Source organism: Stigmatopora nigra, chromosome 20 (genome assembly GCF_051989575.1).
Source record: "Stigmatopora nigra isolate UIUO_SnigA chromosome 20, RoL_Snig_1.1, whole genome shotgun sequence".
NCBI lineage: Eukaryota > Metazoa > Chordata > Actinopteri > Syngnathiformes > Syngnathidae > Stigmatopora > Stigmatopora nigra.
Genome location: NC_135527.1, coordinates 4,675,265 through 4,702,575, shown reverse-complemented (window position 1 = coordinate 4,702,575; position 27,311 = coordinate 4,675,265). Strand labels below are relative to the sequence as shown.

Sequence of the window (27,311 nt, the reverse complement as noted above, 5' to 3'; positions counted from 1 at the left end):
GTGTTGTTGAAGATTTTATTGACTTCACAATTCTATCCGATATAGCAGAGCCTAAATTAGGAAATTAGAAAGTAAATAATCAATAATGTGATATAAATAACATGGAAAATATGTCTTCACAGTTAAAGACATGCCTAAGAAATTTGAAAAATTGTAGTTTTGTCTATTAAATTTGCTAGCATATCCAATAAAAAATTGAGTGTTATTCAAACATACATTATAATGAAAAATTTTTATATATTGAATATAGGATCTGAGAAACATCAGTAGAAATATGGTGTGTGTGAAAGACTATTAATTTGCTCAAAATAAATAAGTGGTACAATGTACTTTTGTCATACCTTAAGATATCAATCATGTTTTTAAACCGATTTAACGTGTAATATTTTTGGTGGTTCCAACACAGCTCTTTTTTTGGTGAAAAATAATGTTTGTGTCTTTTTGATGACAAAATCAGCTTTTCAAATTCAAAAGACAAAAAAATAGAAACGTTATTTGCTAAGATATAAAACTAAGAGTAAAAGGAATACATTAATTTGAACAATTTGACAAATTCATAAAAAATAAAAGATAGTTTTGTTTCTACAATGTGATGATACTGTAACTTCAACATTCCAAATTCAAAGTAAACCTTGAAAGTGGGGTAGTTTCTTCTGCAAAAAAAAAAAACATACTGTTAGTAGCAGAGCATGGTTTTGATTCAATGACCTCTGGGTTATGATCCCAGCATGTTTCCCTTGCACTACTCTGCTTCTTCTCACTCCGGCTTTCACAAGCTGACTCTCAAAACTAATCAATCAAACCAATCGCACAGATATCAAAGGGAGACAAAGTTGGAAGCGTTCACGTGGTGTCGCCTGAGAGGGGCCCGCCCCGCGCGGCCTGTGAATCCAACAAAATACCACCCAGACCTGCCAACCAGGAACGTGGCACGCTACGTTAAAACACAATTACGCACATCGGTCATAGACCCTTTTCCTGTTCAGCTTCTTGCCAGAGATTTAGTCGAAATGATGAACTAATCCGCGTTCCAGTGGCAGCGCTCGCGTGGCTGAGGGTAACCCTTAGGCGCCTGGGTGGCTCAACAACAACAACATAAATCAAAGGTGCCAACCTCCGCCGACCCCATTTCAGGAGTAGACATGCCCCGATTCCAGAGTGTTTCTAAAGTGAATGCGATTGTTGGGTTTATTCTGTTTTACTATTATAATAGTTATATTAATTCATTTCTTTATTAAATCATTCTCTTTCTTTTCTCTGTATTAATTCATTACTTTGTTAAATCATTCTCTTTCTGTTTTTCAAAAGTCTTGAGGTCACACCAAGTCATCTTTAACCTAGACAGCCTGTTCCAGGATGGTTATACAAACAATCCACCCAATCTGGGTCCTTGAGATTTGGTGGGCCCTTGGTGACGAGGACAGGGCTATTCGGACAATAACAAGAATATTGTTATCGTTATGTAACCGTACACTTCGGGTTTTTCTGTATGTAACGATTATATGATTATGATTATATTATATGATTCTTAGGTCAAGGAGGTTGTATAATTACTCTAATCTAAATGTTGTTAGGTCTAGTCCCTGTTTTTGTTATTAGTAAAATACTTTGATTGTTATTGTAGTCCCAGATGTTGTTTTTACTCATACGTGATGGAATGATCAACAACTCTGTAACTTGTGACCATAAGAATGGGACGAAAACGTCTATTCGAGGAGACGTTCGGAAGTTGTAAGGGACACTTGCTGTAACTCTCCCTTCCGGAGGCTTTTACCTGTTGTATCCATTTCTATTTAATTAAATGTCAATAATTGAATAAGATGTCTTCCTGCAGTTATTGATAATTACGGACGAAGGTAATTATTAATGAACCTGACATTTTGGTCCTTCTGAGCCATGGAGGTCAATATACCGGAGCGAGAACCCAGGCGCTGCTGTTCGACATCTGGTAAGTGACCGTGCGCACGGCGTCTTCAAAACCCTTGGTGGGCCGGAGTTTTTCGACGGGGGCGCCTGGATTCTCGGCGGTTGAAGACTTTTCCTGCTGGAGGGAGACATCTGATGGATCTCGGGTAAGTCCACATTAATGTCTGCATGTTGTGAAGGTGTTTACAAATGCGTTAAAGGGACATTGTATGTGAGGCCCATTGTTGGGCTGGTTTCGCGTCCTGGGTGACGGCGATAAAACCCTGTGTTTATACTAGTCAATGGCAGGTACGGTGGGGCACTTTGCTGGAAAGTGTCCTGTGTCTCAGGGGTAGGCACGAATGTATTGTACTAGAGGTACAATATTGGGGCCGGGGAGTGTCCTGTGTCTAAAGGGTAGGCACGAATATACGTTGTATGTTGTTTGTGTGGTTTCTGCAGTAAAATTAAGATAAGCCTAGGAAATACAGTCGAAGGAGTGATAATAATAAAAATAGATATAATAAAGTTAACTGTGTGAGGCACACGAACTCACTACAAAAAATAAAAGTAAAATATGGGAAACACGTGTTGTAAGGCGGGTTTGGATGACGATCCAAAAAATACGTCTAACTTGTAAGGATTGGAAAAAATTGGAAAGACAAAGCGCTTTAAAAATATTACACAGCTATATTTATGGATAAATAAATATGGGTTTGCTGGCCAGCTTAAAATGCATAAAATGCAGGATAATATATGCACTAATGCATAGAGGTAATATACATATATAAATAATATGTGAGTGGATAAAAGTGTAACAGCTTGTTCCACAGACACTAATGGAGGTAATATACATATATAAATAATATGTGAGTGGATAAAAGTGTAACAGCTTGTTCCACAGACACTAATGGCGAAATAAGGCCGGGGAGAAGTTAAAAATACTATTTTGGGAAAATAGTGGGGGCTCCCTCGGATAACGGGGATATATTTAAGACCGTGGCGGCGGGAAAGTACTGTTTGGTAAGGAAAAATAGCGGGGCCTCCTCGGCTGACGGGGAAAATATTTACCGAGATAGGTGACGGGCGCGGAGGAAGTTTAACAAAAATAAAGGGAGCTAGAAAATTAATGGGGACACTGGTATTTGATTTGGTTAATCCAGGTATGACGTTTTGTGATTACAATTAAATTGGGTTTTTTTGTGATGCTTGGGCTTGTATAACAACAATTAGAATGGTTATTTCCAAGTGCTGGTGGTGCTTTCTTAATATAACCTATATGTACTGTCAATTTACAGCAATGTGATGGCTTATTGCAGCTTGGTTTTTGATCCCGTCCGCTAGCGGGAAGATGGTGTTTAAAAAGACAAAAGAATATATACAAAATGATCATTTAAATGTTTAGCAGGGAATGTCACCTGTGTTTTTATTATGCTCTAGACTTGCCAAAAAATGTGTCAACTGCGGGGGAAGCGTTTCTGGTGCAGCGGCTGCTGATTAGATGGGAGTGAAACATGTGGGCCGCGGGGCAGACGATTTAACTGTGTTGGGCTTTCGGGAGCGTTCGGACCGTGTAAACGACTAAAATTTTGTGATCCCTTCCGTGAAGACATTATAATAATAATAATAATTGGCCTTGGGGGTGCTGAAGCAAACTTGAGGGCAGCCATATTGGTGTGCTTGCAGCATACATATTCTGGATATATGGGGTCTTGGAAAAATATTGTTATGTAGTTGAATATCGGAAGAGGGGTTAATTTGACGTTTTAATGGTTGTCTTCTCTAAAAAGCGTTGTATTTGGGCACAGGGAAAAAGCTGGTTTGTAAACATAAGATAACAATGCTGTTTTCGCAGCAAGAGTGGAGGTCATAGTTAACGGCTAATTGCGTTTTCTGTTTGGACTTTTCAGAATAAGAACAATACATGGGCTGCAAGAAATGCAAGGTTATGCGAATGCTTTCGCATTGATATTTTGGGTTTTAAAATGAAATGCATTAAGAGGATAGAAAAATCTGTTCAGTAAAAGGTTGATTTGGTAAAAAGCTTTGGATTTGGGAAATAGACCAAAATAGTCATTTTTGAGCAATTGTGGATTTCAAAGGGCTCTTAGTTAAAGGAAACTAGCTTTTGGAGGATAAAATAATATTAATACTATTTCAGAATTTTTTGATTATTCAAAATACTTTAATCCAGGAGGTTGGCTGTTTAAAAGAAAAAAAGGCCAGGATGACAAAATTTACAATATTATGGTATATTGGTGACGATAAGGTTTTTAAAACATTAAAGTTTGTAATTAGGAATTGTCTAACAAAAGGTTGATTTGTCTCATTTAATTGTTGTAGATTTTTGTTTTGGTAACAGGCTATGGGAAATGACTCGTGTCTTAAGTAAACATCATATGAGGTGATTTACAAAGTATAGTAGGTATTGAATTATTTGGCTGTTAACGACATCAGATGGGAAATTTACAATGCAATAGTGGCATGATAAAATTCATGGCATTCATCCAAATAATTAGGGGAATTGTAAATAAAATAATTGGTTTAGGATGAGCATATTTTCCCTAAGAATGGAGTAACATGGAATGTTTTTCAAAGTGCACTTGAAAGAACATTGTCTGTTGTCCTGGCAGGAGGAAATATGCTTTGTCACAGGTCATATTGATGACTTTAAGGATATTACGGATTGGATAAGCATTGGTCAATTGATACAACCAAATAACGTTGCTTTTACGGCTTTAAGGGCATGCAAATTGGTGAGAACTTTAGCAACGATGGGGTTAATACGCCTGAATGTTACAGTGATAACGAGTGACAATAACAAGCTTAGATAAGGGAGGGAAAGGAGAAATTCTCCAAATTCCAGAATCTGGCTTAGAAACAGGTTATGTTAGTCGTTTTGGGTTTTTGACAGGATGTGGTAGTACATAAATTCTGGGAAATTTTGGGAAATTGGGGACCCCATATCTAAAACAAGTTTGAGACAAATGTGTAAATAGGCTCTATTTGGCGCTGGATGCACGAATTCTAGTGGGGCCTTTCATGTTTTGAAACAAGTGACGCTTTAGGTAGATGGGTTGTCTATGAACAAAATGGGATGGGCGAAATTCGCTTACAAATTAGGCGTGTTATCTTGGTTCATAGAATTTGGAGTCAAGGCGACGTAATAAAGGCCATAGGCGTCATGTTGTATAAAATAGGCGTGGATGAATTAGTTTTACAAATGGGGGAGATTATCTTATCACCTGAAACAAGTAGAAACAAAATTGGATGGCCGCATTAAAAGGTGATTGGCATGCTATTAGAGGGAATTGGGATTTTCCAAAAAACCTGATAGGGAGCCATTAGGTCATGGCGGCTGTGAAAATAAAAACCTTAGATGTGAAACTATTCCCACCTCAATTCGGGGAACAAACAGCTAAACTGATAGCATTAAAAAGGATATAACTTTGTGTGAAACTTGAAGGTAATTTTTTACAAACGGTTAAAATGCTAGAGTGGGGGTGTGTATATTAAAGGATCTACTAATGAATGCGGGGTGGATCCAGACCTTCCGGAATGTGGGGTATTCATGGCGTCCTCGAGAATTTGTGGATTTTCTCCGGGTACTCCAGTTTACTCCCACAAAATGAAATTATGGATGCTAGACTGGTTGAACACACTAAATTCTTCTGTTTATGAGTGTGAGCGTGAATGATAGTTTGTCTTTTTGTGTTTTTTGATTGGCAGACCACCGAGACATAATCTATCAATAAAAGATCAATAAAGAAAATAATTTGGGCTTGAGTCAAGGGAAGACCTATGTCTCGACAAGGGGGAGGTGGCCTTGCTACAACGGCACTACAAGGCTTAGGGTTTAAATCTATATGCATACCCACATATCCATTTCATATGGCTCCCATTTTGTTAATATAATAGTTGTCTACCATCCACAATTGGCGGACCTTATATGAAGTCCTGTTTGGTAGACCTTACAAATTGTTATTATTCACTACACAATGACAATTGGATGATGAGGCAAATCTATCAGAAAAAAAAAAAAACACACACACCAAATTTAGACTATCAGAGGGAGATTTTGCTTCTCAACAGGAAACGGACGAAGCGACGGTGATTCTTGAAGACTGGATGCTGATAAGCAGCATAAAAGAAGAAACATCGGAGCAACGCAAAGTGGGAGGGTCCTTGTTACTGAAAGGGGACACGGATGCACCTTTCCCACAGTAAGAAGGTTGTCTAAATTGAAACGTTTCAAGAGGAAAACTCCCTAAACAAAGACAAAAAGTCATGTTGAAAACAATTATTGCTTTTGGGGCAATGAGATTAATGATGATTGTGATTCTATTCCTTTCCACAGTAGGGTTGTTTTCTCCAGTTGGAGAAAAAGGCGGAGGCGTTTCAATTGAGGATACACCTTCTTACGGGAGGGTAAACCGAGAAACATACACATTTACATTTAATTAACATTACCTACTAAATCAAATTTCCACATTGAAAATATATATATATTTGGACTCGGCGACGTCCCGGTTGCCGTACAAGGTGTCAATCTATGGTGGGAAATATGTGTGGTACATTAACAGCAAAAAAAAAAAAAAAATTGAAGATTGGGAAAAGCCTTGTTGCAGAAATTGGTCAAGATTGGAAAGCTTGGACTGACATATTAACCTGTGAAATTTATTTCTGAAACAGGGATTTCCCAAACGGGGGATAATTGGGCGCTGTTAATGGAGTGTAAAGAAGGCAAGCACTATGTGGAGCTACTTTGGTAAAAGGGTGGTCTCAATTGAAACATTGAGGGGACGGGTAAGATAAACTTTCTGACTTAATAAGATACGGGAAACACCAATATTAATTGAAAAGATTATTGCTCAGCAAGCAATACCATAAAACTATAGGGAACTCTTTTATATTGGGTTTGACGTCTCCATATGGTTTCAATTGAGACTAAACCATCTTACAAAGGATTAGGATAAACTACCAGACAAGGGAAAATACGATGGGATCTAACAACTCCCTCAATCACCATTCATTTGGGGAAGTGTTTTTACAAATGAAAAAACGTGTCCTACTTGGCAAGAAAAAAATATTGAAGCAGTGTTTATCCTGTTACGCGGTAAATAGGAAGTCAATTTTTCCACTGTTTAATCATTTTACCTGCTTAAACCTTACAGGGCATGGTCTGAAGCTGGGGGCGATAAATGAGACGTGGTGTACCGGCGTTCTAAAACAAACTACACCCCTGATACCACGTTCTGGCCTATGGTGGCGGGGTGGTAGATAAATTATACGACTCCTGCCGAAACGCGGCAGGACTAGGTACTTTGGTCTCACTGCTCTTACCGGTGTCTGTTTTTCCATCCACAGTGGAGGAGATACAATTGGCGGCTCATAATTCGGAGGTGAAGGGTCGACCCTCCCGACATCGTCGAGAGGCATGGAGGGAAGGAGATCCAACATACATTGATGCGATTGGCATCCCCCGGGGCGTACCAGATGAGTATAAGCTGGCTAATCAGATCGCAGCAGGTTGGGAGTCTATCTTCCTTCTAATCACCCCAAACAAAAATGTGGATAGAATAAATTACTTACATTACAATGTTCAAAACTTGGAAATTATACTGAACAGGGATTTGTGGCCATGAAGGAACAACTGGCAGCTACCAGTCTGATGGCGTTCCAGAATCGCATAGCGGTGGATATGATCCTTGAAACAGGGGGCGTGTGTGCAATGTTTGGAAAACAATGTTGCACCTTCATACCGAACAACGCGTCACCCAGTGGATCTCTCACCAGGGCCATTACTGGCCTGCAAACACTGAACCGCAATATGCAAGAGCACTCTGGAGTAGATACGTCCGCATTGTCAGATTGGTGGGATAAGACCTTTGGAAAATCTAAAGATTTGGACTATAGGCACAATTACCGCTATCCTAACATTGTGTGGGTGATGTAGTATCCCCTGTTTGCGCTCCTTGCTAAGCCGACTTATAACTACTGCAATGGCCCCTACAAATTCTAAAGTACATGAGTTGTATCTTATGGGACGGTTTGGGGAAAGCAGTGAGGTCCAGGAGTACGGTAAATCCGAGGACCAATTGGACGAATATAATTATGTTTTTTCTCTTTCAGACCAGCCATGGGAGTAAGGAGTAGGCGGGAAAAATCACAGTCACCCGACATTACCATTTAGTGATTACTAAGAAATGACTAATAACATACATATTATAAAAACGGGGGAATGTTGGGTTTATTCTGTTTTACTATTATAATAGTTATATTAATTCATTTCTTTATTAAATCATTCTCTTTCTTTTCTCTGTATTAATTCATTACTTTGTTAAATCATTCTCTTTCTGTTTTTCAAAAGTCTTGAGGTCACACCAAGTCATCTTTAACCTAGACAGCCTGTTCCAGGATGGTTATACAAACAATCCACCCAATCTGGGTCCTTGAGATTTGGTGGGCCCTTGGTGACGAGGACAGGGCTATTCGGACAATAACAAGAATATTGTTATCGTTATGTAACCGTACACTTCGGGTTTTTCTGTATGTAACGATTATATGATTATGATTATATTATATGATTCTTAGGTCAAGGAGGTTGTATAATTACTCTAATCTAAATGTTGTTAGGTCTAGTCCCTGTTTTTGTTATTAGTAAAATACTTTGATTGTTATTGTAGTCCCAGATGTTGTTTTTACTCATACGTGATGGAATGATCAACAACTCTGTAACTTGTGACCATAAGAATGGGACGAAAACGTCTATTCGAGGAGACGTTCGGAAGTTGTAAGGGACACTTGCTGTAACTCTCCCTTCCGGAGGCTTTTACCTGTTGTATCCATTTCTATTTAATTAAATGTCAATAATTGAATAAGATGTCTTCCTGCAGTTATTGATAATTACGGACGAAGGTAATTATTAATGAACCTGACAGCGATCCAGGCAAAATTGCAATAAAATGGAGATAAAAAGAAGCAGGAAATATAAATCAATCATATTTGTACATTAATTGAAAAACTGCATTTTTGCAATCTATTGAAAAAGTACAGCATAATGAAAATACATTTATGCTTGTGTTTGGGTCCTTCTACGTGTGTTCTATTGTCAGTAATTCCAACTTGTCACGCTGAACACTTGGATGTAGTGCAATGCGCAAATGTCGGTCTTTTTGGCGATGGCTCCAACATGGGATATTTTGTCAAATACGAACCAATAAACTTCTGTGACTGTCTGGGTTTCGTATTAGAGGTTTCATCCAAAATGCCGTTAATTTAGCACTTAACCAGTGACTGGTTGACTTACCAGTCATTGCTGTGTACGAGTACTTTCTTTAGAACAACCCTGGAAATGATAGGATTTGTTTAAAAAAAACTGGTGGTTTAGTCAGCCTTGATAATAGTTACTTCCCTTATGAAAAAAATAAAAACGAGACTTTTAAAGCGATAGGGGTTACCTATTCCAATTCCAAATCGATTGCTACGCTGAACTCGCAAAAGTGTAATCATTCGTCGGAACTTGTAACTTGTAATGATTCACATAGCACTCGTGTTACTGAATTCTTCTGGTTTATTGTGCAGTTGAATCAAAATGACGGAAGCCATAGCGATGGTGTGAATTTTGAGAAATATGTTGAAGCATTTAAATTGGAAATATGGTACTTTTTCCAAAATGGTTGCTTCAAAAAAATTAAAACTTCAGGATTTCTCGAGTTTAAGCAGGTGGTCCGGAGTTTGTGATGCATTTCCGGAGAAATTCATGGAATTTCAGAGTAGTTGGCTGCCCTGAGATATAGTGAGACTTGTGGCTTTTCCAACCTTCTGCTGGAGCCTTTCAGGATCGCCAGTTGAAGAACCTCGGTCTTGGCTGGGGACCGTCATTGCACGGTTAGTGCTGATATTCACAGTCATCCATTTTGCATTTATAAAATTCCATTTTCAAAAAAACGACGTACGAGACATTCGGTGCCGGGATTAACAAAAAAGATACCATGTTGAATTTAAACTTGCAGTTTCGCTAATAGTGTACATTACATATTAGCCTTTGTGAAACAGGCTGACCAAAATTATGCTCTTTTCTCCCTTTTCCATTTTTTGGGGGTACGTATTGCTATTTTTTTTCTAACCGTGAAAAACTACTGCATCTAAAAATGTATGGATATCATGTATCCCACTAAGATGGGGAAAGTTTTCATTTTTGTTGCAATATCTTATGAGAGTAGTTTTTTTTACATTCAGGGAGAACAGGGTTGGTTGCCACAAGGGTTGGAATTGCCTGCATATTTATGAAATAGATGAGCGGGGTGTTATGGATTCACTTGTTCATCCTCTGTATTGCCTATCCTCAAGGGGGTTAAGGGTTTGCTGGATCTATCCCAGGTAGTTATTAACAGCAGCAAACCTGGGTAATTTTGCACCCTGCAATGAAAATTCACATTTCAAATAGAGTCATGGAAAAAATAACATTTCCCAACAGTTTCTTTAACCCTGGAAAAACTTGTTTCTTGTAGACAATGGACAAAACATACCCTAATAGGTAAGCCATCATTATTTTTGGTTTACATTTTTGCAATATTGATACAAGGATGCGCAACACGGAAGTTGAATGAATTAATTTATTGAAAGTTTCATCTTCCCTCAGCACTAATGCTTGGCTCAATGGAATCAGAAGATATCTTGCCAGAAGAAGACAAGTAACAGAGATGTATTCTGATAAAGGAACTGATTTCCAATCAGCTGACAAGGACATAAATCAATGAATGAAACACAAACAGGATTGAAAAATACTTGCAACAAAAATGAATTATTTTAGCTCTTACAGTATAAATGAACCAATAGTGAATATGCAGTTCAGGGTGTTTTTGTGGTAAGTCTGACCTAAAATAGCTCCAATGGGAAAGCATTGGACCTAATATCTAAAGTTGCCTGGTTTAACCTTGGGCTTCAGCACTCCCTAGGACTGTATCTAATCAGCTAATAATCTATTTGAGTTCTATTTACTAGGGACCCTAGAGTCAGTATACAGTTCATGTTAATTTTTATTGACCTACTGAAGCGGATAATTCTTTGGGGAGAGAGCATTTGACTGAAGATCTGAAGGTCCCTTGTTCAACCTTAGGCTTTGGCAGTGTGTTGGACTATATCAAACCAACCAAAATCAGCTACAATTCAATTTGTGATCAATTGACTTGTAATCAGTGTGTAAATATGCAGTCTAGTTTGATTTTTGTTCACCTATGTGAGTCAAAGTAAGCCAAGTCCGGTTCTCGAGAGCCCTTATCCGGTCTATTTTTCCAAAACTCCCTCCACCAACAGACCTGCATCAAATAATCAGTACATTAGGCTTCTGGATATCTTGCTGATGAGTTGATCATTTGATCCGGGTGTGTTTGTGGAGGAGATTTGGTAAACAGACAGAATAAACCCCAATCTTTGGCAGTTCATTGGACTTTGTAAACTCAACCAAAACCATTTAGACTGGAGATCTAAAGTTCCCTGCTTCAACCCCGGGTTTCGGCAGCATATTGGATTTTGCAAACCCACCCTAAAACAGCTGGCAGTCAGTTTAAAAACCGTTTCCTTGTAAGCCATGAGTCGTTTTGCAGTCAAGTTTGACTCTTGTCATCAACATGACCCGAATTGGCTCGGATAGGGAATGTTGGAGAGCGTTCCCTAAATTTACTTTGGGCTTCGTCAGTCAATTGGACTCTCTAAACCAGACCAATATCACTTAATGCTCCAATTGGAATATTATACTAGTAGGCCATGAGTCAATTTACAGTTCAAGTTGTTTTTGGTTTTTATCAATCAGCCGAAGTAGCTCAGTTGGGAGAGCATTAGACTGAAGATCTAAAGGTCCCTGGTTTACCTCCTCGTTTTGGCAATACTTTGGACTTTGCAAGCTCAGCCTAATTCCGCTGGCAGTCAGTTTGAAAACTGTTTCTTTGTAAGCCATGAGTCGTTTTGCAGTCAAGTTGGGTCCGGAACCGCTCAAATCCTATGTGAGAATCATACCACTAGAACAAGGAGCCTGGGGTTCCCATACAGTGACACTTTTTTTCTCAGGTTACCTTGTGACATATCAACCCCCATAAGAGATCACAATTCAAAAAAAGCAAGGGCTCGTCCGGGAGTTGGACCCGGGACCTCTCGCAACCTAAGCGAGAATCATACCACTAGACCAACGAGCCAGATGTGCTCATTGAGTGACACTTTTTTCTCAGATGGCTTATGTCCGATATCACTGCACCAGAGATCACAAAACAACATAGCAAGGTCTCGTGCAGGAGTGGGACCCATGACCTATGGCATCCTGGGCAAGGAACATACCACTAGACCAGCGTGGCATGGGTGCACAAACAGTGACACTTTTCTTCTCACGTGGCTAATGTCCCGTATCACTCGACCATAGATCACAACTCATCAGTTGGACCCGGGACCTATTGCACCCTTAATGTGAATTATACCACCAGACCAACAAGCCAGTATAGAGATACTTTTTTTTCCACCATAGATCACCAAACAACACAGCAATGACTCATCCAAGGGTTGGCTTCAGGACCTTTGGCACCCTAAGCAAGAATCATACCACAAGACCAACATGCCATGAGTTAATTGATGAACCTCACACATCCCCATTGCGGCTCCTGGTAGCTCCACCCCCTTTTCCTGCCTTATCAGCAATATTCATTCCAGAAGGAACCAGGTAATTAATGCATTAGATTTGCTTGCCACACATCTACAAATAGAAATTTGTTTTGGAAGGTAAAGTGCCGCCATTCATCGCCCCAGTCAGTCAGCATGAGCGACTGCCATGGGAGTGGCGGTGATTAACTATCTGTTTGCCAATAATGCAATAACGGAAAAGTTGTGACACATTGAAACACACACCCACTCTAGTATTTTAACCGTTTGTAAAAAAAAAACAACCCATGGCTTTGCAAAGGTTGAACAAGGTACTGAAGATCAACACTCCAACACTTTCCCAACTGAGTTACTTCAGCCGACTGATAGCCACAACCAACTTGGACTAGAAATTGACTCATGGCTTACTAGTACAATATTCCAATTGGAAGATGAACTGATATTGGTCTGGTTTAGAGAGTCTAATGGACTGACAAAGGCCGAGGTGGATTCATGGAACGCTCTCCAACATTCCCTATCTTCCCTGACAAGAGTCAAACTTGACTGTAAAATGACTGCCAGCTGATTGAGGGCAGGTTCACTAATGTCCAAAGTACTGCCGAAACCCGGGATTGAACCAGGGACTTTTAGATCTTCAGTCTAACGCTCACTCAGCTTATTAACCAGACTTCGCCCAAAGTTTGGTCGTTGCCATGGAAACTTGCCACTGATTAATCAGACTTTGCCCAAAGTTTGGTCGTTGCCATGGAAACTTTCCACTGATTAACCAGACTTTGCTCAAAGTTTGGTCATTGTCATGGAGACCTGACACATATTAATTGGACATTGCCCAGAGTTTGGTCGTTGTCTAGAAACCATACTATGCCCTGTTTTCTTATATAAAGACGAACCCACTGTTCATTCGATAGAGAGCTGCAAAAACATCCCGCTGAACAGAACTCCACTGTTTAACCTTTCTCTCCCCTCGTTGCAGTTTGATAATAAACCTTTTTCCTGTTAAATTGATCTCACTACTTTTTAACCTGCTCCTGAAGTTGTATTTTCAGATCTCTCATACTTGGGTGCCAAAAACTCGAGACCCAACAGCCAACAATTGCCGGAGCGCACAACGACAGCATCCTCCATTGAAAGGGTGAACCCGGCTTTCCCTTGCCACTCCTGTAATCTAGTGACGGGTCCCCGAAATAGGGCAGGTTCGGAACGAGAAAGATCGTGAGTTTAGCCTTTGATTTCTGTCTATGTGAAGTGTGATTTGAATGAGTATTATCACTGCGGTAGTATTAAAAGTTTGCGGTCAGGGACCAACTTACGGTGAACATAATAGTTTTTGGTCTGGGACCAACGTGCGTAGAACATTATAAATTGTGGTCCGGGACCAACCTACATAGAGCATTATAGATTTTGGACAGGGACCAACGTAAGTAAAACAAGAATAAGTCAGGGACTTATAGTCTTGGTCTGTTAATAGAGTCAGGGACTCTCCTAAGACAAAGTCAGGGACTTATAGTCTTGGTCTGTTAATAGAGTCAGGGACTCTCCTAAGACAAAGTCAGGGACTTATAGTCTTGGTCTGTTAATAGAGTCAGGGACTCTCCTAAGACAAAGTCAGGGACTTTTGGTCTTGGTATATTCAGAGATATTGGGTGAATCACAAAGTATTGAGATCAATTTCAGGTAATTTAGAGAAGAATTGTTGTTTAAACTATTAAGTAAATGATTAATATGGGTCAGAAAGCAACAAAAGAGGGGGTTTATTGTCAGACTGCAAAATTAAAATCGGGGAGTTACCAGATGTGAAATGTATGCAAATGCAATGTATGGGGAGTTGCCTGTATCTGCCAAGGTTGGTGACGAAACATTGTTTCTGTCCCAATATGAAGGATATGAAAGGTTTGTTGAGCTTAGAAAGGGAATGGTTAAAGGAAAGGGAGAGGAAGGGAAAGAAAAGTGAGGAAGCTGAGAAACAATTGTTGGTGTTGAAAATATGGAAAGAACAGTGTGTGAAACGTCTACAAGACATTGAAAAAATAAGAAAAAGAATGAGGAAACAAGAAAACAAGGTCTCATCACCACCATTAAAATCTGCCCGGAAGAGGAAACCAACGTTCATCGAAGACCGACACAACCAGAAAATGCCCAAATTGCTGAAAGATTGCCCAACTCTTTTCCTCCAGCGGCGCCCACCAAAGGTCCCATCTACCCCTCCCTCGTAGGATTGGAACGCCCCCCGAATATGATACCTCCGCCTCGCGCCCTGACGACACCATTTTGTCACCAGGCCACACCAGATCCGCCAACTCCTACCGACCTCAAAACTCCTGAGAATATTGGAACGGAAGAGGAGCTCCACAGCCTATTTTACAAACGATGTTGACAGAAAAAAGAAATGTCCAAACCCACCCAATGATGGCTGTGGCAAATCCAAGGTGGGGGGAAAAACAACAACAACCAACCTTATTGGTCTACCGACCTTGGACCAAGGCCGGATGCCTGGAAGCATGCAAGGGACTCGGAGATGTGGAAGAAAATGGGGCCAGAAAATTCTGTCAGTTTGTGGCATCCTATAACCTGAATAGAGCTGAAGTGGAGAAAGCCTTAAAGAACTCACTGAAACATAGATTGGGCAGAGTCAGAGAGAGATTCACAGGACGTGATGTAGGGGGAAACTTATTAGCCTACGACCCCCATGCCCTAACCCAGTGATTTTCAAACTTTTTTGGCCACCGCCCCCTTCACCGCCGGGCCAAAATGCCAACGCCCCCTTCACCGCCGGGCCAAAATGCCAACGCCCCCCTCTTTACCCCTTTCCAACGAACGAAGCTTAAATAAATAGAAGACAGGCGCCTCAGATATTATTCGCTAATTTCGTTTCTTTTAATAGACCAATGCGCAGTTCACCTCGAATCATAAAAATTGATAGCTGATGCATTAAGCCGGTCGCTGTGCGCATACGTCTGTGGTTAAGCGTTGCCGGCGCGCTATTGTGTGCTCCTCTGCGGCTGACTGGATGGTGGTGGTTTCCCCAGTCGCCTGCATCGACGATAAACTCGCGACAATTAGTGATATACGGTATATGCGCGCTGCTCGTGAGCGCTCGAGCAGACAACGTTTCTTGTTTCAATAAAGCTTGTTTTTTGTCGACTTTTTATTACAGACAATCAATTTTTCCGGTCTTTCTACAAACACCAACGTCACATTTTACTGTAATTGCTCCATCGCCCCCTTCACTATTTCAACGCCCCCCATTCGCCTGTTTATTCGTCAGCGCCCCCCTGAAAGTTCACACCGCCCCCCGGGGGGCGGTACCGCCCACTTTGAAAACCACTGCCCTAACCGGAGAAATAGAAAAGCTACTAGGAAGAGCAGTGACAATGTTTCAGAGACCCTCTTATTACCAAAGAATAAGGACATGTACACATAAAGAGGGTGAGACTACAAATGATTGCTATGCCAGATTAGAAAGCTGTGTCAAATCCAACAGCCGCATGATGGATGACGACAATGAAAATGGCCCATTCCGAGTCCAGTTTAAACAATGGTTTATCCAAGGACTCCAAGTTCCCGTTTTTGGATTCATCCAAATACACTTGGTCACCTATAAGACTGCCTCATCCGCTGAGATACTCCATTGGGCAAGCCACGCAAAGGAGAACATTTGCTCCAAGAAGAAAAGGGCCCAGGTGACAGCCAGCGCACAAATGATAACCGAGTTGCTTCAAGCCACCACCATGTCGGCTTCACCTTTGGCAACAGAAAGTTAACCCCCACCAGATTGCCTCAAGGATTCTGCGACAGCCCAACCATATTCTCCACAGAGATCCAGAGATCCATGAGTTACCATCCACATCCAAAGCCCACACAAATCCTCATCTATGTGGACGACATCCTAATTGCAAGCCCAACAACAGAAGAAAACAAAAAATAGTCCATCAGAGTGTTCCAACACCTGGAAAAGACGGGGAACAAGGCCTCATTATCTAAACTTCAATTTTGCCAGATTGATGTCACATTTTTGGGACATCTCTTGTCACAAAAAGGTCGAAGGCTAACGGACTACAGGAAGAAGTCATGGCTTTCCTTGGGTTAGCCAACTTCTGTCGAGGATGGATCCCTCACTTTGCACAAATCACCCAGCCACTATTGGACCTCATGAGTGACAAAGACCTCAACCTGTCAGAACCTGTAGAATGGACTCCAGCTGCTGAAGAAGCTTTCCACACCATTAAACAAGCCATACTATACTCATCCGTCATGGGCCTGCCAGAGTACACCAAGCCCTTATTTCAAATTCATGATGTCTGCCCTTCTCCAACAACATGGTGCATATAAACAGCCATATGGGGCCATATAAGCTATTTGACCGGTTACCGGCTAAATAGCCCCTGCGACTACTTGACCTGTTACTGGCTAAGGAGCCACTGCCTTTAGGTTTAGCCTGCTATTAACTATCAAAGGTGCCTCCAACAGAATTTACGTGTGGGAGTGTTCCACGAAGAACAAAAATATTTCTTAACAGACTAGAAGGTGGGTTCACTTTTTTATATTTATATATTTTCTCAGTGTGCAACAAAAGGGCTTTTTGTGCACTGCAATTGATTTTTTTTTAAATTCTCAAGTCGACTGAATGTACAAGCTTCATTTAAAGACAATTAAACAGTGTGTTTAAAAATACATTTAACATTTAAATACATTGGCAGTGGTGGGAATTGAACCCACACCTTCTGAGAGACCTGACCCTTAATCCAGCGCCTTAGACCGCTCGGCCACACTACCTTGGATGAGATAATTGAAGTTTTCCACAAACCTATAGCAAACTATCCCAGATCTCTGAGGGTGCATTGGGACACCCGGCTGACTTGCAGGCATGCGTAGCCTCAATTCCCAAAGGTGCCGGTATGATTGGGAGTGCAAATGATTGTTTGTGCCCTACGGCTGACTGGTGTTGTCTGCCTTTTGCTTGAAGTCTGGTGGGATAGACTCCAGCAACCCCCACAACACTTGCTAGGATGTGTAGTATGGAAGATGAATGAATGAAATTGACATTACTGTGGAGTATATGTGACAGCGTAAAGTGAGTTAAGTTATAAATGAGGGCAGGCATATTACTAAAAGTTGGCCTGAAGATAACAACAACTGACCTGTCTGATTATTTCCCCGTGTTTTAAAGGTATGATGTTTTGTTATGGAGACCGATTGAGTGTGGGGTTTGCAAGAGACAATAGTTAGCACGTGAGAAAGAACATAATGTTTAATAATGTTTTTTTACTTTTTTATGTGTGTGCGTGTCTCGGATGTATAGCATTTGCAACGTACCCTCGGCCGCCATTAGCGTTAGCATTGTGATGTGTATGAGTGTATGACAGTCGTAGCAATGAAGCTAAGCTATGCTATTGAGATTCCTTTGTTTGCCCTGCTTACTAGCTGAGGACTTTGCTAAGTTGCAAAATAAAAGATAACAAGTTACAATAGTCAGAAGTTATGACCGTTTATGAAACAAGTACATTGTTTTGGGTTATAACGGGTTGTTAATATATTTATATGTATATATCTGGATGTTATTGTATATTATGTTTTTGTGTGAATTGATATCACGAAAAGTTGGCTTGAAGATAACAACAACTGACCTGTCTGATTATTTCTCCCTGTGTTTTAAAGGCAAATAAATTGCCCGAATTCAGGGGTACAACATATAGAATGTATTCTTTATACTTTTATTCAGTATAGTCACTAAGATAGTATTTTGCAGAGCCTAGTGGAAAGTTCCATCATGACACCTATGGGTTGGGGGCGCATCATATACCAAGACACGCCCATTTCTTTGTTCACCTCTTCCCACCTTAAGTTTGTACCACATGACCCTTTGTTAATAAAACTAGCTCAACTGTTGGGGGTAAGTTGGGATTTGAACTGGTCAGGCTGGGGGATAGACACATCTCCCAGCGCTGGCTACTCTGACCCCTCCTTCATCTGAAGTCTTTGAAAATCTCATCAAGCCGACTCTGCGTATGCCTCCTCTGATCCGAAAGTATTGAATGTATATGGTTTTATACCCGACTTTTTCTGGTGCCGAAAAACCTTGGAATTCATTTCTGAATTTCTCGGACCGCGGTGGACTGAAAGCCAAGATTTCTGACGTCAGCTACTCTTATTTTGAAAGAGAGGGCATTTTTTGGTCTATCGTGGCCCGTTTGAAGAAGGAACCCGGCCAGAAAGAGGATGCACGCACAAGAGACGGTAGAGCTGTTTAAAAACAATGTATAACAAGGCTGGTGAAAATCCCATTTTTCCTCTCGTGAAAAAGTCGAAGAAAAACGTTCATAAATGGGAAATATTTTCATATCGTTGGCGAGTATGTATGTCAAAAAAGGGAATACACAAGATATGCGGCGAATGTACATAGGTGACGTTCGTAAGGAAAACAGGTGACACGGTTTAGACTAGGGAGTGAAAGAATCCCTCGTAAAGGATTTTTGGATATTGTTAAAAATAAGGAAACCTTCCAAAAATACAGAACCTGATGAGCAAAAGAGCGCTCAATAAAAGTAATCTTCATATGAAGTATATATGTATATATATATATATATATATATATATATATATATATATATATATATATATATATATATATATATATATATATATATATATATATATATATATATATATATATATATATATATATATATATATATATATATATATATATATATATATATATATATATATATATATATGGTGCTTACAATCATTCCCTCTTTTTGAAGAACCAAAATACCTCACTTTCAAGTGTTGCAGTTGCTGTTGTTGTTGCACTACAAGCGCCTGAGGATTACCCTCAGACAGCACTAAAGCTGCCACTGGAACGCGGATTATTTCATCCGGGGGGTAGTCGGAGGTGAGGGGCAGTCAAATATCTCCGGTTGGATGAGAAACGTAGGGTGCCACGTTCCTTGTTGGCAGCTCTGAGCGGTATTTGTTGGAATTCGCAGGCCGCGGCGAGCGGCCTCTCAGGAGACACCACGTGAAGGTTTCCAACTTTGACTCCCCCAGTTGCTGTGAAAAACTGATCTTGATAATTATTAATTCTTAAAATTAATAACTCACTTCACATTTTTCTTAAAGATACAACCGATCAAAAATCGTATCAGAATTTAACGGAAATCAGACCCAATGCGTCATTTTCAGAGAAAGGGAATCGGGTGAAAGCAAAATTTTGCTTCAATTTTGATTTAATGAATCACATTTGGGGAGGCCCGGTGGTGCGGTTAGCCTCACAGCTCTAGGGTTCTGGGTTCAAGACCAGGTCAGTCCAACTGAATGGAGTTAGCTTGTTATCCCCTGTGTGGGTTTTTTTTCCGGGTACTCCAGTCTCCACCCACATTGGACATTCTAAATTGCCACTAACGATGAGCGCCATTGACAGGGAGAGATGTCCAATCCAGTTTGACTTCAATCCCTCCGGTCAAATTGGATTGGATGCCTGTCGTCGTCAATGGGAGTGAAATAGGATCACTTGCTCTGGCAGATAATGAGTTAAGATAGCAAGTAACAAAATGATCCATAAAGGTCAGGCTAAACAGATCTGACACATTTGTAGGTTTTAAAATAATGAAAAGAAGCTCTGGCTCATTGGTCTGGTGGTATAATTCTTGCTTAGGGTGAGAGAGGTCCTAGGTCCAACTCCTGGATGAGACATAATCTTGTCGAATTGTGATCTATTATGGGGGTTGTTGATATGTCGCATGCTTCACCTGAGAAAAAAAAGTGTTGAATTGTCATATATAATGGGGTGATATGGGACATTAGCCATCTGAGAAAAAAAAGTGTCGCACAATGAGTGTATCTGGCTCGTTGGTCTAGTGGTATGATTCTCGCTTTGGGTGTGAGAGGTCCCGGGTTCAACTCCCGGACGAGCCCTGGCTTTATTGGTGTCAGTTTAAGAGCACCTCTAGCTTGTTGGCCAAAATAATTCAATAAACTCGAACATTGGAAAACATACTGAGGCAGATATAATGAAAGTTAAGGCCGCGTCTGCAGAGGCGGGGATGCAACAATTCAGAGGCCGGAGAGTGTGACAACTCTCCAGGCATCACAAGCTTCGACTGTTCAGTGTTTAGCATGTGAGAAGGTAGATTATTTTTAGTAATGTTTATTTACTTTTGATATGTATGCGTGAATGTGCGAGTCTCGGGTAAAGCACATGGAATAGTAAACCATGAGTCAATTTGCAATTCAAGTTGGTTGTTCATGTCATAAACCGGCTGCAGTAGCTCAGTTGGGAGAGCGTTAGAGTTAAGATTTAAAGGTCCCTGGTTCAACCTCTGGTTTCGGCACCAATTTAGACTTTGCAAACCCAGCCTAATTCAGATAGCAGTCAGTTTTCGGTTTCCTTGTAAGCCATGAGTCACTTTGCAGTCTAGTTAGATTCTAATCACCTCTGTGACCCAAATAGGCTCAGACACAGATTATATGCGTTGAATCACAAAGGTTGTTCAGACAGTGATCCCGCTCCATTAGCATCTTCTTAAGCGTCCTTCTAGGTCTGCATTCTGTAGTGAAGGTCCAGTAAACAGTCCTTGAGACAAGGACTTGGTGACTTGTTACAGTCGTAAGTTCTCCTCGGACAAATTGAAGAAGCTTTCATGCGTAAACGATTAAATACACACATATATAATAGTATTACTGAATACTGTCCAACACTATGGATAAATATTTCTTTTCTCATATGTAGATGTAATTTTCGATTGTTTTCATTTTTTTATGTGTCTTGTTCAGTTGTTTTTTTAAATCATACTGCATTTTTTTGTTGGTAACATGCTCTCAAGTATGTGTATGAATCTAGATGGCAATTTCAAGAACACTATTTTGACAGCAATGGTAACTCTTGGAAGTGGGGTAGTTTGCTTCTACAAAAAAAGTACTGATTGGGTGTGCCCCGTGGGGTTAATCAGTCCCAGTGATCCTTGGACCAATGTTGACCGGAGCCTTGTAGTCCTGGTAGGGTTACCAATGGCCAACTTGTCTGATGTGAGGGATCAGACAAAGATTGGCTCAGAGGACCTCTTATGATGAGCAACACTATTAGAAGAAATCTTCCTTTGCCGGGACGCGGTTAGGAAAGATCCTGAGCGTAAGGTTGAGAAATTCCGGCTCGGCATAGTTTAGTGATAGTTTAGTAATAGTGCCAGCAAATTGCTGTTTATCTCATTTAGGCAGAGCATGGCGCTGAAAATGCCAAAGTTTTGGGTTTGACCGTGGAACGGGCACAGCCTCTCTAGAACACAGGTGTCAAAGAGGCAGCCGGGGAACATATCTGGCCTCCTGCATCATTTTGTGCGGTTTGACACCCTTGCTCTAGAGCAGGGGTCTCAAACTCAATTGACCTGGGCGCCGCTAGTGGCAGAGTCTGGGTGAGACTGGGCCGCATCAGGATTTCCACAAGAAAAGCGCCCGGCCAATGTCCCACCCTCCAGAGCTGTATACTTCAACGTGATTGGTTCATCCAGCTCCGAACACAGTGTCATTCATATCAATCTTGCGGGCCGCACGGACATTAATCTTGCGTATTAAGACACGGGCCGTAAATTATTGTCCCGCGGGCCGCGAGTTTGAGACCCCTGCTGTAGGGCCTTGACAGTTTGGGTAATGCACACATGTAACAGTTCAATGTAACTTTGCCCACTCAAAGTTGGCAAAGTTGCGGGAGTATGATTTTCTGGGGGGGGGGGGGGGGGTGGACCAAAACTTATGGTCATGTGGAACACCACCACCCCAGATTGAATCATGTGGTTTGAATTGCGCTGATTTTGATCTCGTATCGCTTACTGTTATGTTCATTACCCTTAAAAGGTATGCTTCTCATCTGCACAACTGCAGATTCAAGTGTGCCGTCTAGACCCAGTGAATTCCGAATGTCAGGATACTATACATCTTCTTAATAGTAGTTCTCCAGATTGTTCTTTTTATACCACTTCCCTCTCCTTTGTGATAGAAGTATGTCACCATTTTGTTTTCCAACTCGAGTCTCTGTGGGCGGGGCATTCAGACACGCCCAGGCAGTGCAACCAGGGTGAAATGAAGCTAACAGACAATTTGGAATTATTTAGTATTGATGGACAAAATATAATATATGATTCAGATATTTCTTAGGCCAGCAGAGAAGGCCTGGAAGGCCCTGACGGCCCACTACTGTCGTACAAGTGCAATGAGATTTAATGCTTTCACCATGTAGCGCACAAATAATAACAACAAACAGACAAATAAATAATCAATAAATAAGAACTAAGTAGCAGCCCAGTGATGCGAGTGGTTAGCGCGTCGACCTCACAGCTCTGGAGTCCTGTGTTCAGATCCAGGTCGGTCCAGCTTTGTGGAGTTTGCATGTTCTCCCAGGGCTTGCGTGGTTTTTTTCAGGGAACCAATAGCATTCCAATACTCTGAAAATGACGCATTGGGCCCGATTTCCGTTAAATTTTGATACAACTTTTGATCGGTGGGCATCCATAAGAAGAATGTGAAGTGAAGTATTAATTTCCAGAATTAATAATTGTCAAGATCAGATTTTCACAGCAACTGCAACACAATAATTGAGGTATTTTGCTTCTGCAAAAAACAAATTGATTGTAAATAGCAGAGAATAGTTTCGATCCATCGACCTCTGGGTTTGGGCCCAGCACGCTTCCGCTGCACCACTCTGCTTCTTCTTACTGTGCACCAGCACAAGCATCTCGGTCTCGAATGTAGACTATTACATTCACGGTGAGTTCATCCATTTTGCAGTTAAAAACTTCCACTTCAATGAAAAACACAAATACGACATACCATGTCAAATTTAAATTGGCACTTTAGGGAATAGCTAATGTTACTTTGACACATCGAGCAGGAAGAAATTTTTGTTTTATCAGTATGAGATTTTGTGTTCTTTTGATTGAATGTTCGATGATACACTGGGCAGGGAAAAAAAGTTTTTTTCTCTGTGTGGATTCGTTCTGTGAGGCTTTAAATGGGCCTTCGAATTGAATGTTTAACTACAAACTGACAAAGAAAATATGTCTAACCCGTGAGGGTTATTTTGTGTGATTTTAAGGTCTTTTGGCAACTGAATTTTTGACAACAGACTGAGCAGGAAAATGGATTTTTCACCAGTGTAGGTTTTTGTGGATTTTTTATATTATAAAAACATAGTTAATCATACTACATGTCAAAAAGCTGTCACAAGCGTACTACCAGTGTGCATCTTTTCAAATTAAAACTTTCTTTAAACGTTACAAACGTATGCCGCACAATGTTTGCAGTTGTTTAAATATATAGATATCATCTAATCTGTTTAGTTAATTTGTTAAGATTTTTGTCAGAAACTGTATTGTTAAACAAATTCAACATTGACATTTTGAAATTGAAAAGGGGCTTATATTTATTGCTTGACATATGTGCAATTGACTTTGTTCATCGATTTTAGATCTTTGCTGCTAAATCTCTGACGCCAAAATTTTGGGGTTATGCTTCAAAATAGTGTGTTACTAAATTGCTTTGTTGTTATTTGGAAAAAAACATTTGAAATTGCCTATAAGTGTCAAATTTAATACTGACTGTTATATTTCTTAGGTTAAAAATGTATTAATTTAATTTGATGTTTCTATTTTTCAACACTAAAAATTGACAATCTACTTGAGGATTAGCATTAGTGTCTCTCATGACTCCAAAACAACAGTGATTTAACTATGGGGGGGGGGGGGGGGGGTTTCTGGTTGCCCAACTTCGGTCCTTCTGTCAACATACCAGACAGATAGACAACTCTGGTACAGCATTTTGTTGTTTCGAATTTAAGAGTTTTTACATCTTTATTTTGAGATTTTTGCACTTGTGACAACTATTAAGAGTAATCATTCTATGGTTTTCTACAGGCTTCGTCATTGGAGGCTAAGCATAGTTGAGAAACGCTGTTTTGCCCGCTTGAGTATGAATACAAATTTAGTTTCACATTAATTTGTGAAGAACAAAAATGTGGTGGGAACAAACCTAGCTAGTATTCCCTCACTGAGATGATTCACATGCTGGGTGGCATCTTCTGCGTTGTGGACCAGATAAAATAACAGATCACAGTAACTGAGGAAACATCATGAAAATATATTATGTTATGGCAAAATAAGTTGTACTTCACAATTTCAACTACTACAGAGAGGTACTGACCCACGTGGGGGTCGAACCCACGACTTTGGCATTATTAGCACCACACTCTGACCAACTGAGTTAACAGGCCTCACGCTGCACAATTCAGGTATTTGCATCATGACGGAATACGTCAACTAGCTAAACACTTAAGTTACGACAAAAGAAGTTGGACTAGGTAATTTCAATCGATTTTGTAGAGGTCTTGGCCCATATGGAGGTCAAACCCACAACCTTGGTATTATTTGCACCTCAATCGGACCAACCGAGCTAACCAGCCATGTGCAAAGTGACCATGAATTTTGTGTGATTACCGCAATTGTAAATGTCAGCTAGCTAAACTGTTATGTTACGACAAAATAAATCATTTTAGGCAATCATAACTTACTCTGGAGGAAGGGTGTCAAACTGCACAAAATGAGGCAGCAGGCCAGATCTGTTCCCCAGGGTGTCTCTTTGACACGTGTTCTCGAGAAGCCGTGCCCGTTCAGCAGTCCAACCCACGACTTTGGTATTTACAGTAACACACTCTGACTAAAAGAGATAACCAGCAACGTGCTGGCATTGGCTCGGGTGCGACTGTGGGGCCAGTCGGCACGGAGATGCAGGGACGGACAGGTGAGGTCGAGCAGGGAGCGGCGTGTGGGAATTGAATGTCTTTCAAATAGAGGAAGGAAACGTTATGGTCTCCCGGGCTGCATTAGAATCTGCCCCCATCTTCGGAGCCAACTTACCACCAGGTTGTGATTGGTTGAGAGCTCCGTCCCTCTCTTTACCCGAGTATCCTAGACATGCGGGTGTCCTGGTGCTTAATGCACATATGGACACCCTTATGCTTGAACATGGTGTTCATTATTGTCAACCACTACGAGTGCAGAAATCTAACAATAGAACACCACTCGGGTTTCGATCAGGGGGGACGTTCTTCACAATCACTCCCCCCAGTTCTCACATCAACATTGAAGTCCCCCAGCAGAACAAGGGAGTCCCCCTAAGGAGCACTCTCCAGCACCCCCTCCAAGGACTCCAAAAGGGGAAGGTACTCTGAACTGCTTTTGTGCATGCTCACAAACAACAATTAGGTTCCGTCCCCCCACCCAAAGATGAAAGGATGCACCCCTTTTTGTCCCGCGGAAAACTCCAGAGTGGAAGAGTGTCCAACCCCCCTCGAGAGGATTGGTACCGGAACCCAAGCTGTGTGTAGAGGTGAGCCAAACTAGGTCGAGCTGGAGTTTCTCAACCTTACGCTCAGGCTGTTTCCTGTTTCGTCCAATGATGTTGCTCATCATAAGAGGTCCTTTGAACCATTCTTCGTCTGATCCCTCACATCAGAAGTTGGCCATGGGTAACCCTACCAGGGCTACAATGGCCCGGACAACAATAATAATTTTATACTTACAATAGGAGGGAATTGAAAGATTTTATATATATATATATATATATATATATATATATATATATATATATATATATATATATATATATATATATATATATATATATATATATATATATATATATATATATATATATATATATATATATATATATATATATATATATATATATATATATATATATATATATATATATATATATATATATATATATATATATATATATATATATATAAACGCCTATAAACAGCCATGACGTCATCAATACAATTGCTGAATTCGACGGCCCTTACCATGTTATCATCAATTTCTTTGGCCCTTTTTTGGAGGTCTTTGGCAACATTGAAGAGGTCCTGTAAATTATGCAATGTAAGGCCACCTTCGTCAGCTTTAGTCCTTCCAATAAGATTTGATGCTGAAGGTCTCGTCGGGCTCTTCAATGGAGGAGGTGAGACCCTCCATTGTCAACCAGATTCTCTGGCTACGCTCGCGTAGCTATTTCATGCTCTCAACCTGTCCAATAGACTCACTTTTTCGTTAATTGTTAACATATTTCGCTTTTTCTTCGGTTCATTAGATGCACCAAGGGATAAAGAGCGTTTGGGAGGCATCACAAAACTTTTACACTTGACTTGGCGAGAAGCGTACTGTATAGCAGAAGATAAGCGTGGACTGAGAATGGGCATCGGGAGAAGCTTGGACCACTGTAGTGAATGGGCCAATGGGGAGTCGAGTAGTTCAGTGAGTATTCAGCTGGCCAATCAGCTTGCGTTTATGCCCGTGATGCTTTGCGCATATGTGCATTCTTTGTGTCTAAAAATGTTGTAAAAGGATGCAATTACTAATTCCAATTGAATATTTGTTCTCAAATTTTGTAAAATAAGGTAAGTTCTAATTTTAATTTAATATTTGTCATTATTATTATTTTTTTTCATTTAAAAAAAACGTGAAGCTCTGAAGCCGCGATGGTGGAACCGCGAAGTAGCGAGGTCCCAATGTAATTTCATGAGTCTATCATCCAAACTTCATGCTTTTACTTGATCTGGATCAGCATGTCATGATATATCCCATATGGTCTAGTGGTCAGGATTCCTGGTTTTCACCCCGGTGGCCCGGGTTCGACTCCCAGTATGGGAAGCTACATATTAGATGGGTGGATTGGGAACTATTGAACCATTATATTACAGAGGTTCA

General features: G+C 40.6%; 1 protein-coding gene, 4 non-coding genes and 2 pseudogenes across 5 annotated transcripts in view; 4 read left to right on the top strand and 3 right to left on the bottom strand.

The window, feature by feature from the left end:
* The window catches only part of LOC144213350 (uncharacterized), a 324,366-nt gene that overhangs the window by 96,806 nt on the left and 200,249 nt on the right, over positions 1-27,311 (top strand). The window lies entirely within an intron of this gene.
* LOC144213374 (uncharacterized) overlaps positions 1-27,311 on the bottom strand; it is a 206,758-nt pseudogene that overhangs the window by 68,549 nt on the left and 110,898 nt on the right.
* LOC144213925 (uncharacterized) overlaps positions 1-27,311 on the top strand; it is a 74,528-nt pseudogene that overhangs the window by 7,985 nt on the left and 39,232 nt on the right.
* On the bottom strand, positions 12,027-12,098 carry trnap-agg (transfer RNA proline (anticodon AGG)). Its single transcript has one exon. It is a non-coding gene; the product is annotated as a tRNA-Pro (tRNA).
* trnap-ugg (transfer RNA proline (anticodon UGG)) lies at positions 20,398-20,469 on the top strand. Its single transcript has one exon. It is a non-coding gene; the product is annotated as a tRNA-Pro (tRNA).
* On the bottom strand, positions 24,738-24,811 carry trnai-aau (transfer RNA isoleucine (anticodon AAU)). The gene has a single exon. It is a non-coding gene; the product is annotated as a tRNA-Ile (tRNA).
* Positions 27,183-27,254, top strand: trnae-uuc (transfer RNA glutamic acid (anticodon UUC)). Its single transcript has one exon. It is a non-coding gene; the product is annotated as a tRNA-Glu (tRNA).